Here is a 13911-nt window from a genome sequence, read left to right as displayed (position 1 = left end):
TAATGCTTTTCCTACCTCAACCTTTCCATCAAACATATGAATGGAATGTCCTTTCTGGTGGATGTGGACCAAGGACAACAAGTTTCTCCTCAGATGTGGGAGATATAAAACATCATGTAGAAGAAAGTCTCAAAGACCAGGAAATTTAAGCCTCATTGTGGCAAGTCTAGATTATTTGTGTTTTGATTTGTCTGCAAAGTATATTGCTCCATCAATATTGTCAATAAATTCTTCAAAAAAATATCTTCTAAAGGTCATGTGGCAAGTTGCTCGTGAATCAAGCAACCAATCAATTTTCCAAGAAGCAATTCAAACATTAAATAAGTCTTCATTTACTCCAATATTACAGTGTGCCACAACATAGTGAGTGGATTCAAGTGGTTTACCTTTATATTTGTCATTACTTTTACCTTTGGGTTGGTTTCTTTCTTGCTCAATTCTGTCCCAAGGAAACTTGCATGGGATGCATCATGTGATCCATCTCTATTGCAACGTATGCAATGAAAATCTAACTTTTCTCCTTGAGAGTGTCTGGCCCCCTGCTTATGAAATTTCTTCTTCCTCTAGAAGAATCTTGAGAAATATTCTTCTCTCTATGTGCAAGACACACAACCTCTTCAGAAGACTGAAGAGTTATCTTCTTCCCAAAAGCTTTCTCTCTTTCATCAATTTTTTTCACAAGGGACTCAAAGGTAATTTCTTTGAGGTTTCTATTTTCTTCCAATCACTCAAGATAATTTGAGTAAGTAGGATAAAGTTCCTTGACAAAATATATTAGAGGAATGCCGATTTCAACATTAGTGACTTTCATATCATGCATAATAGATTTTACTTCTGATGCAAGAGCAAGATGATCATCATTTTGTAATTCAAGGATGAACAATTTAATCATGGTTTGAACAACTTCAAGTGTAGAGTGTGAGTCATAGAGTTCCTTTAGTTTTTGTAAGTCTTCTAAATCATTTGAAAAGGGTGAAATATGGCGACTCACCTCTTCATTTACTAATGTTGCAATCAAGGCATATGTCTTGATGTTGTTATTTTCCCAAATGGTGAATTCCTTGTCTGAGGTAGGTTGTTCTGGTTCTTTGCCTACGTCTCCAACACACACTACTTTCCACAGCTCATTAAAAATGAGAGCGTGTTTGATTTTCCATGACCATTATGGATAGTTCTCCTTGTCAGTGAGAACCACTCCCACAATAGCTATCAATGAATGCATTTTAAAAATCTGTGTACTGTAAAAATGCTTATGTTGCCAATGTATAAAATTCATACTTCTGGTGGTACAAAAAAATTACAATATGATATGTATAGATCAGAGGTATTATTGGGGGAGGGTATATTTGGGAGACAGAGTATGTGGGGGAGGGAGTATGTAGGGGAGGTATCAAAAAAAAATGGGTGTATAAGGAGTAGGGTCAGCGTACTGATTGAACAGTGGAAGGGAGGTATTTACTTTGCAATGGAGTAGGGGCAGCGCATTTGTATGGAGGGGAAGCTCATTTGTGTGGTGGAGAGGGAGAGGAGGGAGTGCTACGAGTTAACGGGGAGCAGAGGTAGTGCTGCGAAGTTTTATAACAACATGAAGAAACCGGAATATCAACAAAACAGTGACAGGAGTATGGAAAATTTGTCAAGGAGTCTAATGGGGAGTCAAGCCACGACGTTATGCCACAGAGAGTGTGGTGCAATGGGGAGCCACAGAGGGTGGTAACTGGGAGTCGAACCGCAGGGAGGCACAACGAGTGATATGGTAGACATTGAAAAATAAATATACACTTAAGCCAACAAGGAGGTCGTTCAATTATATAACTAAACATATATGGAGTAGTGCAGTGTGGGAAGATTTTAACGCAACATATGGAGTGATGTGAGCCCTTTCTCAGTCCCTTCGGTATTTATATAATTGACCTATGTAGATGTGAGAGAATTGCAGTTACCATTTTTTATCGCTCCTAATTCCTTTACCCAGCTCGTTCCGTTCATTCCTGCAGCAATGTCTAATATCATTGCATTCCTCACATCACCATTTTTGACATTATGGCCAGATGCCTCTTCTTATCTTGAAGAAGGTAGCTTCCCTTCTGAAAAAAGGAACCTCCCTCCTATGTGCTTCCTCTCCTATTGAAGAGGGTAAGGGAAATTTGTCTGAACAAAGATGCATCATTAAAACAAATGTGGATGTACACTAAAATTATCATGCAGAGGGAAGAACTCAGAGAATGATAATAGGTAGAGAAATTGACAGAAATGACAGATTCTAGAGCTACCAAAAAATGACGTAATGGATTTACACGAGTAGAAAACTAAAAATAGGGGTTGGCTCTGATATAATGTTAGGCCAGGAGGTAACTCCTCAAATGATAATCTCTTTATTCATTTCGGTTGTTCATAGTTATATACATGAGGGAGTGACTCTTGAGTTTCATCTCCTAATGACTCTTCATTTTCTCTTATTTATTATTTACACTATTTACAATTTTCACCCAGTCAATATGATTAGGTGTCAACATTTTCCAAAGAAATAATTGGTTTAAACATGCAATTCAATTCTCTGTCTCTTTCACAGAAAATAAGTAAGTGAATCATTCAGTAACTAGGGAAGTTGTTCCTATGCTATCCTCCTATCTTATTGATTATCATTACTTCATTTTACTCATCAGAAAAACCATAGGGAGACTTGCTACTTATCTGAATTTTTTTTTATCGAAAAGATGGAATAGGGATGTAACCACTCCTCCCTTCTACGAAATTGGAAATTATGTCCAACTAAACCTCTCCTCCCTTCCACGGAATTGGAAATTTTGTCAAATTCCCCCCTAACCTCCACTTCCAGCACGTATTCAGTTTGCAACCTTGACAGGTAGCTCGTCTTTCGAGACCTCAAGACCCTCCTAGTCTAGTTTGGAAAAAGAAACAAATTACTTCGAATCAGAAGGTTTCCACTAGTTTAGACCAGATCAAGACAACCTTGAGGCAGTATCCTCAATTTCACTTCCTCGAGTAATATCATTTTTCCTGGTGTCTAACCCCCACCTTGTCCCACCTGAGATATTTTTAAAAATATCTAGGGTCAAGGGAAGAAGTTGATAAATGTCCTTTTCCCAACTGTCTAGAAGTTACGAAATCATTAGCGGATCCTCATCTGTATTCCAACTTCTCAACTATTTTTTATATTTCTTTTAAATTAATAATTAACAACAATTGTTATCAAATACTTATTTCTTGTAACATAGTTTCACTCACAATAATGATTAAAATAAAACATCAATAATTATGAAATTATTATTAGGCCTGAGGGTGTTAAATCTTCCCCTCCGAGTGCGAAAAAATGTTCTTGGTGTTTATTCCTTCCCTTGAAATAGGCCTGGGTATGCTTGTTCCATGGAATATTTTTCTTCCCGGGTAGGCTCTTCTAGGCTAAAGTGCTTTCATTTCACTTTAACCAGGGTAACGACTTTCCTCTGCAACATTGTTTCTCTCTCCCCAAGAATACGTAGGGGTTCTACAAGAACTTCTCTGTCCGGTTCCACCTGTAATATATGATTTAACATTAGTTTATACTTTCAATAAACTAAAATCAGATATGTCTGTATAGAGATTTTTTTTTTTTATATATTACCTCTGTATCCTTCTAGTCGATAATATGCCTAGAGTCATACTTATATTTTTTTAGTAAAGATACATGAAACACATTATGGACTTTCATACGATTGGGCAACGCCAGTTGGTATGCAACTAGTCCTACTCTTTCTTAAATTTTGAAGGGTTTACAAAATTGGGGTGATAATGTTTCACAACTTCCCACTTCAAAGCACTCTTTCTTAGTTTAATTCATACATACACATGATCTCCAACTTGTAATTATTTGAAGGTTCTCTTCTTATTCGCATATGTTTTTTGTCGAGCTTGAGAAGCCGTTAGATTTTGACATACTTTTCTTACAGTTTTCTCCATTTCTTCTAACATATCAGGTCCCAGAATTAATTTATCTTTAGGCCTTCTCAAGTTAGCAGGTGTTCTACACCTTTTCCCGTATAGTATCTCGAATTGACTCATTTTATGGACTCATGATAACTATTATTGTAAGAAAATTCCACCAAGTGGAGGTACTCCTCCCACTTGCTTGGTTGTTTCATTACATACATTCGTAGTATATCTTCAAGTACTTGATTTAGATGTTTAGTTTTCACATCGATTTGGGGGTGATATGTTGTTCTAAACTAGACTTGAGTACCCACACCTGTAAACAATGCCTTCCAAAATGCATAGGTGAACTTCATATCTCGATCAAAGAATATTACTCTTAGTATATTGTGCAATCTGAATATTTCCCTCATGAAAATATCAAAAATTTGAACTACTTGATAGGTGGATTTTACAGGAATAAAAGGGTTTGTCTTACTAAATTTATCCACAACTACCATAATGGATTCATTTTGCCTCTTAGATATTGGTAGTCCAATTATAAAATACATGGTGATAGTATCCCACTTCCATTCCAGAATGGGTAAGGGATGGAGTAAGCCTACTGGATGTTGGTGCTTGACTTTTACTTTCTGGCATTCGAGGCATATAGATAGGTACTAGGCAATATCATTTCTCATACCAGGACAAAACTACACTTTTCTCGATGCAGAGAGAAATTTTTGATATTTTGGGTTGGCTGCGTAGGGGATTCTATGAAACTCATCTAATATCATTTTCTTAATTTCCATTTGATTCAGCACATAAACCCTTCCTTTGTAGCTTAAAAAATTGGCACCCTCTATTTTGTAATCACCTCACTTCCCAGTTTTCTACATTTTGTCCACTTCTTGACACAAAAATCTGTATTATGGATCCTTTTGGGTAGCCTATTTGATCTAATCTGAGAAGTGGATCTGCACTTGACTATAAGAAATTTCATATTCATAGTGAAATATTCTACTTAAGGCATCAACAACGCGATTTTATTTACCTTTCATATGTTTGATGTCAAAATCAAACTCACTTAAAAAGTCCATCCACCTAGCTTGTCTTGCATTCAAGCTGGGTTGTTTAAAAAAGCTTGTTAGACTACTATGATCAGTTAGAAATAAAAACCTTTTTCCTAGTAGGTAATTTCGCCACACCTAATGAGCATGGACCATTGCTATTAGTTCCAAGTCATATGCGGAATATTGTTTCTCATATTCCTTTAACTTACGAGATTCATAAGCGATTACTTTATCTTTCTACATCAATACGTGTCCAACTCCCTCTTTACTTGCGTCAGTACATACAATGAATTTTTTTTTAGGGTCGAAAACCTTTAAAATTGGGGCGGTTGTTAGTAAATGTTTCAAATGATCAAAACTAGCTTCAAAGTTCATAGTCTGTGGTCAATTTAAACACCTTTCCCTTTTTTTGCAAGGAGGTTATGCGATAAGCAATCTGGGAAAAACCTTCAATAAAACATCGATAATAACTTTCCAATCCCATAAATGACCGAATGTCAGCTACACTCTTAGGGACAATCCATTGCATAATAGTGTTGATTTTCTCTGGATCCACAACTCTGCCCTCTGTAGAAATAACATGTCCCAAATATTGAATGCGGTCTTTGTAGAATTCACATTTATGGTATTTTTGCACAGATTTGTTTTCTCTTAATACTTGCAACACTATTCGTAAATTCTCTTTATGTTCTTCCATGTTTTCTGAGTAAATTAATATGTCATTGATAAAAATCATAACAAATTTTTCTAAGGATGGAAAATCTCATGTATTAAACTCATAAAAGTTCCAGGGGCATTAGTGAGCCTGAATGGTAAAATGACAAATTCATAATGACCATAACGAGCTTTGAAAGTTGTCTTGCAGATATCATCATATTTAATTCTTATCTGATGATACCCTGATCGCAAATTGATCTTAGAGAACATAGTGGCCCCATTAGCTTGGTCAAATAGATCATCAATTTTGGGTAGCAGGTATCTTTTCTTAATAGTTAACTTATTCAGCTCCCGGTAATCAATATATAATCTCAAGGTATCATCCTTTTTTCTCACAAACAAAACAAGACCTTCCCAAGGTGACACACTTGGGTGAATATATTTTTTTCAAGTAACTCTTGCAACTACATTTTGATTTTGGTTAAATCAAGTATGCTCATTTGATAGGGGGTTTTGGAGACTAGAATAACACTTGAGATTAATTATATAGTAAAATCAATATCCCTTTTTGGAGGTAATTTGTGAATCTGTTCCGGAAAAATATTAGCAAACTTCTGAACTACTACTATGCCCTCTAATATATCCATTTTACTCTTAGAGTTGTTGTATCCCACTTGTACCACATAAATATGGAAGCCATTTCAAACACACTTGCATAATTGGTTAGTTGTAGCCCACCTGTACCGCATAAATCTAGCAGCTCTTTTGAACGCACTTGCCTAATTAATTAGCTGTTATGTGTCACAATTTGATATTTATTGTAATTCCCTATACATCTTGTCTACTTTCTTCGTCGGTGAGGAAGTGAATGGTCTTCTCACTATAATTTACAGTTTACTAGAGATCATAGGATCCTGGGCGAAATATATTTAAAGTCACCTTAATCTGTTGTCCCACAATTTCCACAGGACAATCTTCTACCATAGAAATGACTCTTATTTTTGTTCCTTTGGCCAGTTGCATTAGCCAAGGGATGTTGAATTTCACTGCTTGTAATCAACTCAATTCCATAATTCTAGGACTAATATAGCTCAAGATTTCTCTTGGATTTATCAAAACAGAAGTAGAATGGTCAGCAATGTTACCTTCGAATTCGACCATCGCAGGTTGATATTCGGCTGGGTCATCATCCAAGGCTACGTTAATTTTTCGTATACTCCTCGCCACATCTCCCACTGTGGAAACCTCTTGAATGTGAGTTGTTGTCTCTGCATAAGCACGGTGAGGACAATTTTTATAATAGTGGGGTTCTCCACAGCCCCAACACTATAAGGGTGGCTTCTGAATTTGTATAGGTTTAGGATTGTTGGACACCTCACCCTGCTTTCAATCACCCTGAACTTTCAACCTATGTTGATTCTTCCCTAGGCGGTTACCTTGCTACCTCCGAAAAGTGATTTTAACACCCGACCCCTTCATGTTTCTATTCAAGAAAACTTTCTGCTCTTTCTTGTTTATCCAACTTTGGTCACCTTATCCCTTCGACTTCATTTGCTGGTGGAAGAGCCAGGCTTTATGGATAGCCTCATCCATAGTTCTAGGGTTATCAAATTCCAACTTTTCTTTGATGAATGCAGGGAGGTTGCTAATAAACCTTTGAACTTTAGCCTTCTCCACCTGAATTTATGGAACATACCTTAGCTTTGATATAAAGTTATTCATATATTCATCTATAGATAACTAGCCAAGTTTCAAATGGTAGAACTCCTTTTCTTTTTCATTGTAAAATATTTCTGTTAAATATTTGTCCTTGAAATGTTTCTGAAAATTGTCCCAAGTAATATCTTGCTCGTCGATATTCCTCACAGTATTAACTTCTTCCCATCATAGGGTGACCTTACCTTGCAACTGGTAGATAGCCAGCCTGGCTCTCAAATTATCATTGTACTCATAAATTTTAAAATATTTTTTCATATAGATTAGCCAAGATTTGGCAGTATCTTCTTTTTCTCGATCAAATGAAGGTGGTTTAATCTTTTTGAATTCCCCTATAATTTATTCTTTTGTCTCTTATTTCCCTTAATGCCTGAAGCATTCTTAGATCCTTCTTCATGCTCCAATCGATCTGTCTCGGTCTCTTGTTGATTCCCTTCTTGAGTAGGTACTTTAGTTTGATTTCCTCCTTCGGGGCTTGGCACAGGGTTTCTCTGATTTTTCCTATTAGAGAGGCTTTTCAAGATTATAGTTTATCACGATTAGTTGGCCCAATTAGGTCACAATGTTGCAACCTTTCCTCTAGTACCACTTATCACACATAACCAATAATTAATTCAATGTACATAAAATTTTTTGCATTAATTACCAAAGTTATTGGTACATAACTTTTACCATGCATGTACATCATAATTAATTTAGTTAATTAATACATTGGGAAACATATTACCTAACAAATATTCAATCAAAATCTTTAAGCAGATTCTTTTTCGATTTACCCAGTATGGATGTATTGTCACGTGGGTTAAGCAAGTGCTTGCCAAACTTCAAGTTTTTATGTTTCTTAAATGAAAATCTCTAACTCCAAACGGTGGGCCTGGAACCTTCGAGGTGCCCTATAGGTGTACATTGTTTCCTTCGCTACATGGAAATTGTCTAGTGCTTGGATCAGATATTAAATTGGATGGTTGAGATCATCGAGGGAGGGGTTAGGATAACCACCTGTCCATATCGTCATTGTTTCCATTCATTCTCACCCTTTTTCACCCAGGGACCTCATTCTGCAACTCATCTCTCACTTTCTCTCCCTCTGATGGAAAAAACACAGTGATGTAGCGTTGTTGGTTTGCCACAAAACCTATGTTCCACTCGATGTTTGGTTTAGCTGCATATGGGTCTACCCCACCTGCAACGACTTGCGTAAGGTGTTGTGCTTATTTCTATTTTTTTTTGTTGTTTTGATTTGATGCTTACATTGAACTATCACTGACTGACTTTCTTTTCGCTGTGCAGATCAAGTTGTATGTTTCCAAAGCGGTCACCATGCTCTTCAACCTTTGAGGATAGAACAAAGGAGCCTCCTTCCACTGCCAAGTTAGTAATGCTCTCGGTTTTGTGGCTTCCCATTATACTCCCTGCTTAAATTCCAAAAACTTTGTTTCTTAGTGAGTCGTTTCCAAAAACATTCTGATCTTATTAATTTCTACTTTGTAATAGTTGAACTAGTTATGGGTTCTACGCCTTTTTGGTTGTGGAAATCTCTAAGGGTTAGGCCCACGACCTCCCTCTAACCAATTGAAGTTGTACTAGTTTTTTTTATGTTTTTAATCTCTTAGGTAGGCAAAGTTGCTGCTATGAAAACCCTTTGCTATAAAGTTCTTAGTGAGTATTTCCCATGGGTATCCTTGATATATTCCCTACATTTTCTCTATGCTTTTCTTTAGTATTTTATTAACAGTGATTTATGAAATTCGTATGTACTCCACTGCTCTACCTTCGACAACTTGTGGATGTTGTGGCAGCTAGCCAACATTTGCTTATATGAAAACCTTCTCGACTCTTTTAGTTAATTCTTTCAACGAGTGAACATGTTAATTAATTCTGATAATTAGTAACTCACTAATGGAGCTCATTATCTGTTGTGCATTAGGCAATATGCTCGCTCTCTTTCCGCAAGGAAATGACATGCTCATAACAACTTCCTGAGCACCGTGATTCTATTATTTTATAAGAAGTCCTTCATTGGTTTGTTCCTTCATAGCATGGAATGTTAAGATGCTTGTTCAATATAGTTATGGTCATTTCCCTTTTTAAGTTATTAATTCATGCTGATTGTATTGGTTACTGTCTACATAATTGTTGGTCAATTCTGACTAAGGTTTATAATTAATCTTAATTGAGTTTAGAGACAATCTTTTTATGGTTCTATATGTTTACATCAGACTGTACTTTCCCTTTCCTTTTAAAAGGGTTTCTTATTACTATTACATTCTACAGGGGTAGGTGATGCCCTAAGGAAATCCTTCATACCATTTATAGATACACAGGACATGTCCACTTAAGTTTGTTTGGTCCTCATACAATTTTTAATTCTATCTGCCTCTTGAGAAGGATCAAATACTTTACAAAATATTCTTTATCCATCTTGCAGACAAGTATAAAAAAAAATTTACAATTTATGTTTGTTTACCTTACAATGAGGAACACTAAGTGTATTCTTGGGTGTATATTTTAGAACAAAATTAAATAGCATACAATTTATTCCTTGTTTTTTGTACAATAAGAATTAGCTAATTCACACAGTGTATTTCCCTTTATTTTATGGAAAATGGTTTGATAATACATGGAGTATGGTTCTTAGTCTACTTCACAGAACTAATTGGTTTGAATATGAAATATGATTCTATGTCTAATACACAGAAAATTAGTTTAAACATGCAATTTATTTATGAAATAATTGGTTAAAACATGCAATTTAATTCTCTACCTCTTCCATAGAAATAATTGGCTTAAACATGTAATTTAATTCTCTCTCTATTTCAAAGAAAATAAGTAGATGAATCATTCAGTAACTAGGGAAGAAGGTCCTATGTTATCCTCCTATCTTATTGATTATCATTACTTCATTTTACTCATTAGAATAACCATAGGAAGACTTGGTACTTCTCTTAAATATTTGTTATCGAAAATATGGAATAGGGATGGAAGCAGTCATCCCTTCCACAAAATTGGAAATTACATCCACCTTCCCCCCTAGATTCCACATCCAACACAGATTGGGTTTGCAACCTTCACACGTATCCCATCTTCCAAGACCTCATGGTCCTCCTGTTCCAATACGGAAAAAGAAACAAATTAATTTGAATTGGTAGGTTTCCACTGGTTCATACCATCCCAAGACAACCTTCAAGGAGTATCAACCTTTTCACTTCCTTGGGTAGTATCCTTTTTTCTGGTGTCTAACCCTCGCCCTGTCCCACCTAAGATCTTTTTAAAAATCTATGGGGTCAAGGGAAGAAGGAGATTAGTGCCCTTCTCCCAACTGTCTCGAAGTTCCGAATTAATTAGTGCATCCTCATCCATTTTCCAACTTCTCAATAGTTTTTTTTTTTCTTTTAAATTAATAATTAACAACAATTGTTATCAAGTGCTTCTTTCTTGTAACATTGTTTCATTCACAATAATAATTAAATTTAAACAATAGTAGTGTTATGAAATTAATTAGTCTAGAGGGTGTTACAAATAATTAAAAAAGATCTCAATCATTGGATGAAAAATAATTAATGAATTAATTAATATTTTTTAAAATTATATTAACTAGTGTAGTGAATAAATTAAATGACCAACTTTTGATTTTTGGATATTACAAAGAATATTGTAGAATACTTGATGGAGGTTAAATCTCTACTATTCACTTAATAATTTTTGATAATTAAATCAAAGTTTTGGAAGCCCTCTTCCGAAATTGACACAACTTAATTAGTATTATTTATTATCAATTATAAAAATAATAAATATATACGTTAAACATATATACATTTAGAAAAACATGTAGCAAAATTCTTACCTATGAAAATTTAACCTCACTTTACCATGGATATTCCTAATCTATAAATAGGCCTTGTTACATTACCATGGGTCAATACTATGACATATCAATACCACATGCCCAAAGAAAAGAGAAATTTGTTTCATATGACACTTGTTCATATCACATTTTTTTAATTAGCAAATTTAATTAAAATCAAAAAAATGATATAACTACTTTGGAGATAAATAACAAATTCTTATTTGTGAAGAGTGTTAGTAATATTTTAGAATATTTCAAAAATGTTAAAACCCATCATCTATCTAATAATAATTATTGATAATTAAACTAAATTCTAGAAGACTATTCCAAAATACACAAATACACAAATCTATGATCATAAAAATAAACCAAATAAAAAACAAAACAAAAAATATCCATAATAAACTTAATGTAACATCCCTCGTGAAAAGTTAATGTTGGTAAATAGTAAAAGTAACTATGAACAAAGACTTTATTTGAAAAGTATACAACTCTGTTGTTAGTATTATGATAATTAAAAATTGTGTTAGTATTATTTGATTTGAGCATATGATTAATCATGATTAATAACTGTGGAGACAGTTAAAAATAAAACCCTAACTACCTTCAGGAGGTAGTTGAGTCCCCAGAGGAAAAAGGGGAAAGATTGCCAAGTCTGGTAAGGATCAGATGGCAGAGAAAAAAGAAGGATGCTATGTCTGGTTAGGATCAGATGGCATAGGAAAGAGGAAAGGAATTTTCCTGTATGCGCTATGTCTGGTTAGGACCAGATAGCGAGATCTGGCAGAGCCAGAGAAACTACATTCAAGAGGTATGCAAGTGCTTGGGGGTGGAAGATCGCGAAGAATCTTCCTACGGACGGGTGGATTGACAAGCATTACAAGTAGGTTTGCAGATAAGCAGGTATGGCTTATAATGCATATATCTAATGGAATATTTCTTGTATTGTTCTGTACTGAGAAAATAGAAATAGTTGAAAGACATCTGACTATTCTTCTTTAATAGAAAACAAGAAAAGAACATTAACCTCTGTATTATAGACAGAGATTGAAACAACATGCATTCGGTAGGGAAGAGTATTAAAATTCCACATGAAAAACTTGCATTCCTCATTCGAAATGAAAACAGAAAAAGAAGTAAACAGGTCTATCATTTCGGTGATAGCAGGAATTCATCAACGGGGAATGATACTGTAAACGCTATATTTATATTCAAGAATCGAGGTAAAGAACTAGAAATCTTTGTGCACAGATAAACGAAAAAGAAATGTCTACGCGTTCTTTGCTAAAGGACTGTATTATACACATAAAAGCATGACATATACCCATAAGGCGAACCTGGTGTGTCTCGCCGACCAACTGAATCCGTATACAGGCTGTGTGACTTTTCATAAAACAGTGCTGTTAAATATTGAACCCCGGTCAAGTAGACCGTGAGAAAAACACAGAGAGGGTTAACAAAACCGGACCACACCGTAACAGTTCCAGATAATCATATAGCTGTGACGCGCAAACGGACTAAATAGATTTACACATTCACTGTTAACAACATAACAAATAAGTATGGATGCCGAGGAAAGAGCAATGGTAACCGGGGTTACATGCACCCTCAGCCAGATTTAACCAGCAAACCCCCGCTTTGGTGAACCACTCGAGCCGAAGCCGAAGCTTGTGCTCAGCCAGCAAAGGCACCAAAGTCGGAATCTTGTGACAAATATATTCATCGTTTAAACTGAAAGGAAACAATAGATACTCTGTAAAAGATATATATATTATTAAACATCAAACATTAAGCCTGTAACCAAGCCAGTTCAGAGAAGGTGAATAACCAGAAAGAAATAGGACGAGTAGAGCTGAACCTACGGGGTTACCCATGATACAAATACTATATTTCAACAAGTTTAGACAAGACCAAACCCTCTCAGTCCGGAGTCACAGTTTAATAAATAATTATTGTCTGCGTTCAAAAGAGAACCAGTACATAAGCTAAAACGACAATTACATTTGATAAATAAGTCATGGCTATACAGACAATACTCATAATGAAGTGCCTCCTAATAGAGGAGTCCGTCTAAACAGGGGCTAAAAACCTATTGCCATCAGGGAAGACCCTGAGCTTGTGCAGGGAACAGACCCGAGAATTAATGCCCGGCATCCCTGCCAAGGGAATAAAAAAAAAAAACTCAGCCATTGTTTGATAAATCCAGTATACATAGTTGTGATAGTTTTCGAACCTTACCTGGTAATAGGCTAACCGGCTGAATGGAGGAAACCCTCGTTCATTATGGATTAACGATGAACCACCTGCATGGAACCATTAGCCGGGTTAATAGATGGAAAAACCCTGGTGTAAATCAATGAAAGAATGTAATGAATAAAGAAAAAACATTAATACCAGCAGTAACCAAGTCTGGTGTCGTTTAAACAAGGATGTCCGATAACTTCAAAGGGTGAAGAGGCCGAACCAAAAAGCAGGAGCTGCATACCTGAGACCCAAGGGCGGTGTCACTGGATGCAGAAGGAATGCCGACAGAGCTAAGACTTACAGTGCTGTGGCGACACAGAGGCAATGAAATGAAAAACTAAAGCCACCCGAAAGGAAAAACATACATATAAATAGCTCTAATACCTCACCGTTTCGTGGCACTACTATAACCTTTTATCTGCAGTAAACCTCAGATAGTCGTTCGAATGCCGGTGGCTCTCGGTG

The 13911-nt window shown here is 35.7% G+C and overlaps 1 pseudogene; it reads right to left on the bottom strand.

Annotated features, from left to right (window-relative positions):
- The window catches only part of LOC149264108 (uncharacterized), a 47405-nt pseudogene extending 38646 nt beyond the window's left edge, over positions 1-8759 (bottom strand).
- Positions 8760-13911: the final 5152 nt, after the last annotated feature.

The sequence above is a fragment of the Pinus tabuliformis genome, chromosome 6, assembly GCF_031772625.1.
Source record: "Pinus tabuliformis cultivar Carrire ecotype Pingquan chromosome 6, CPIR1, whole genome shotgun sequence".
Taxonomy (NCBI): Eukaryota; Viridiplantae; Streptophyta; class Pinopsida; order Pinales; family Pinaceae; genus Pinus; species Pinus tabuliformis.
Note: the sequence above shows the minus strand (reverse complement) of the source record. Positions and strands in the feature narration are given on the sequence as shown.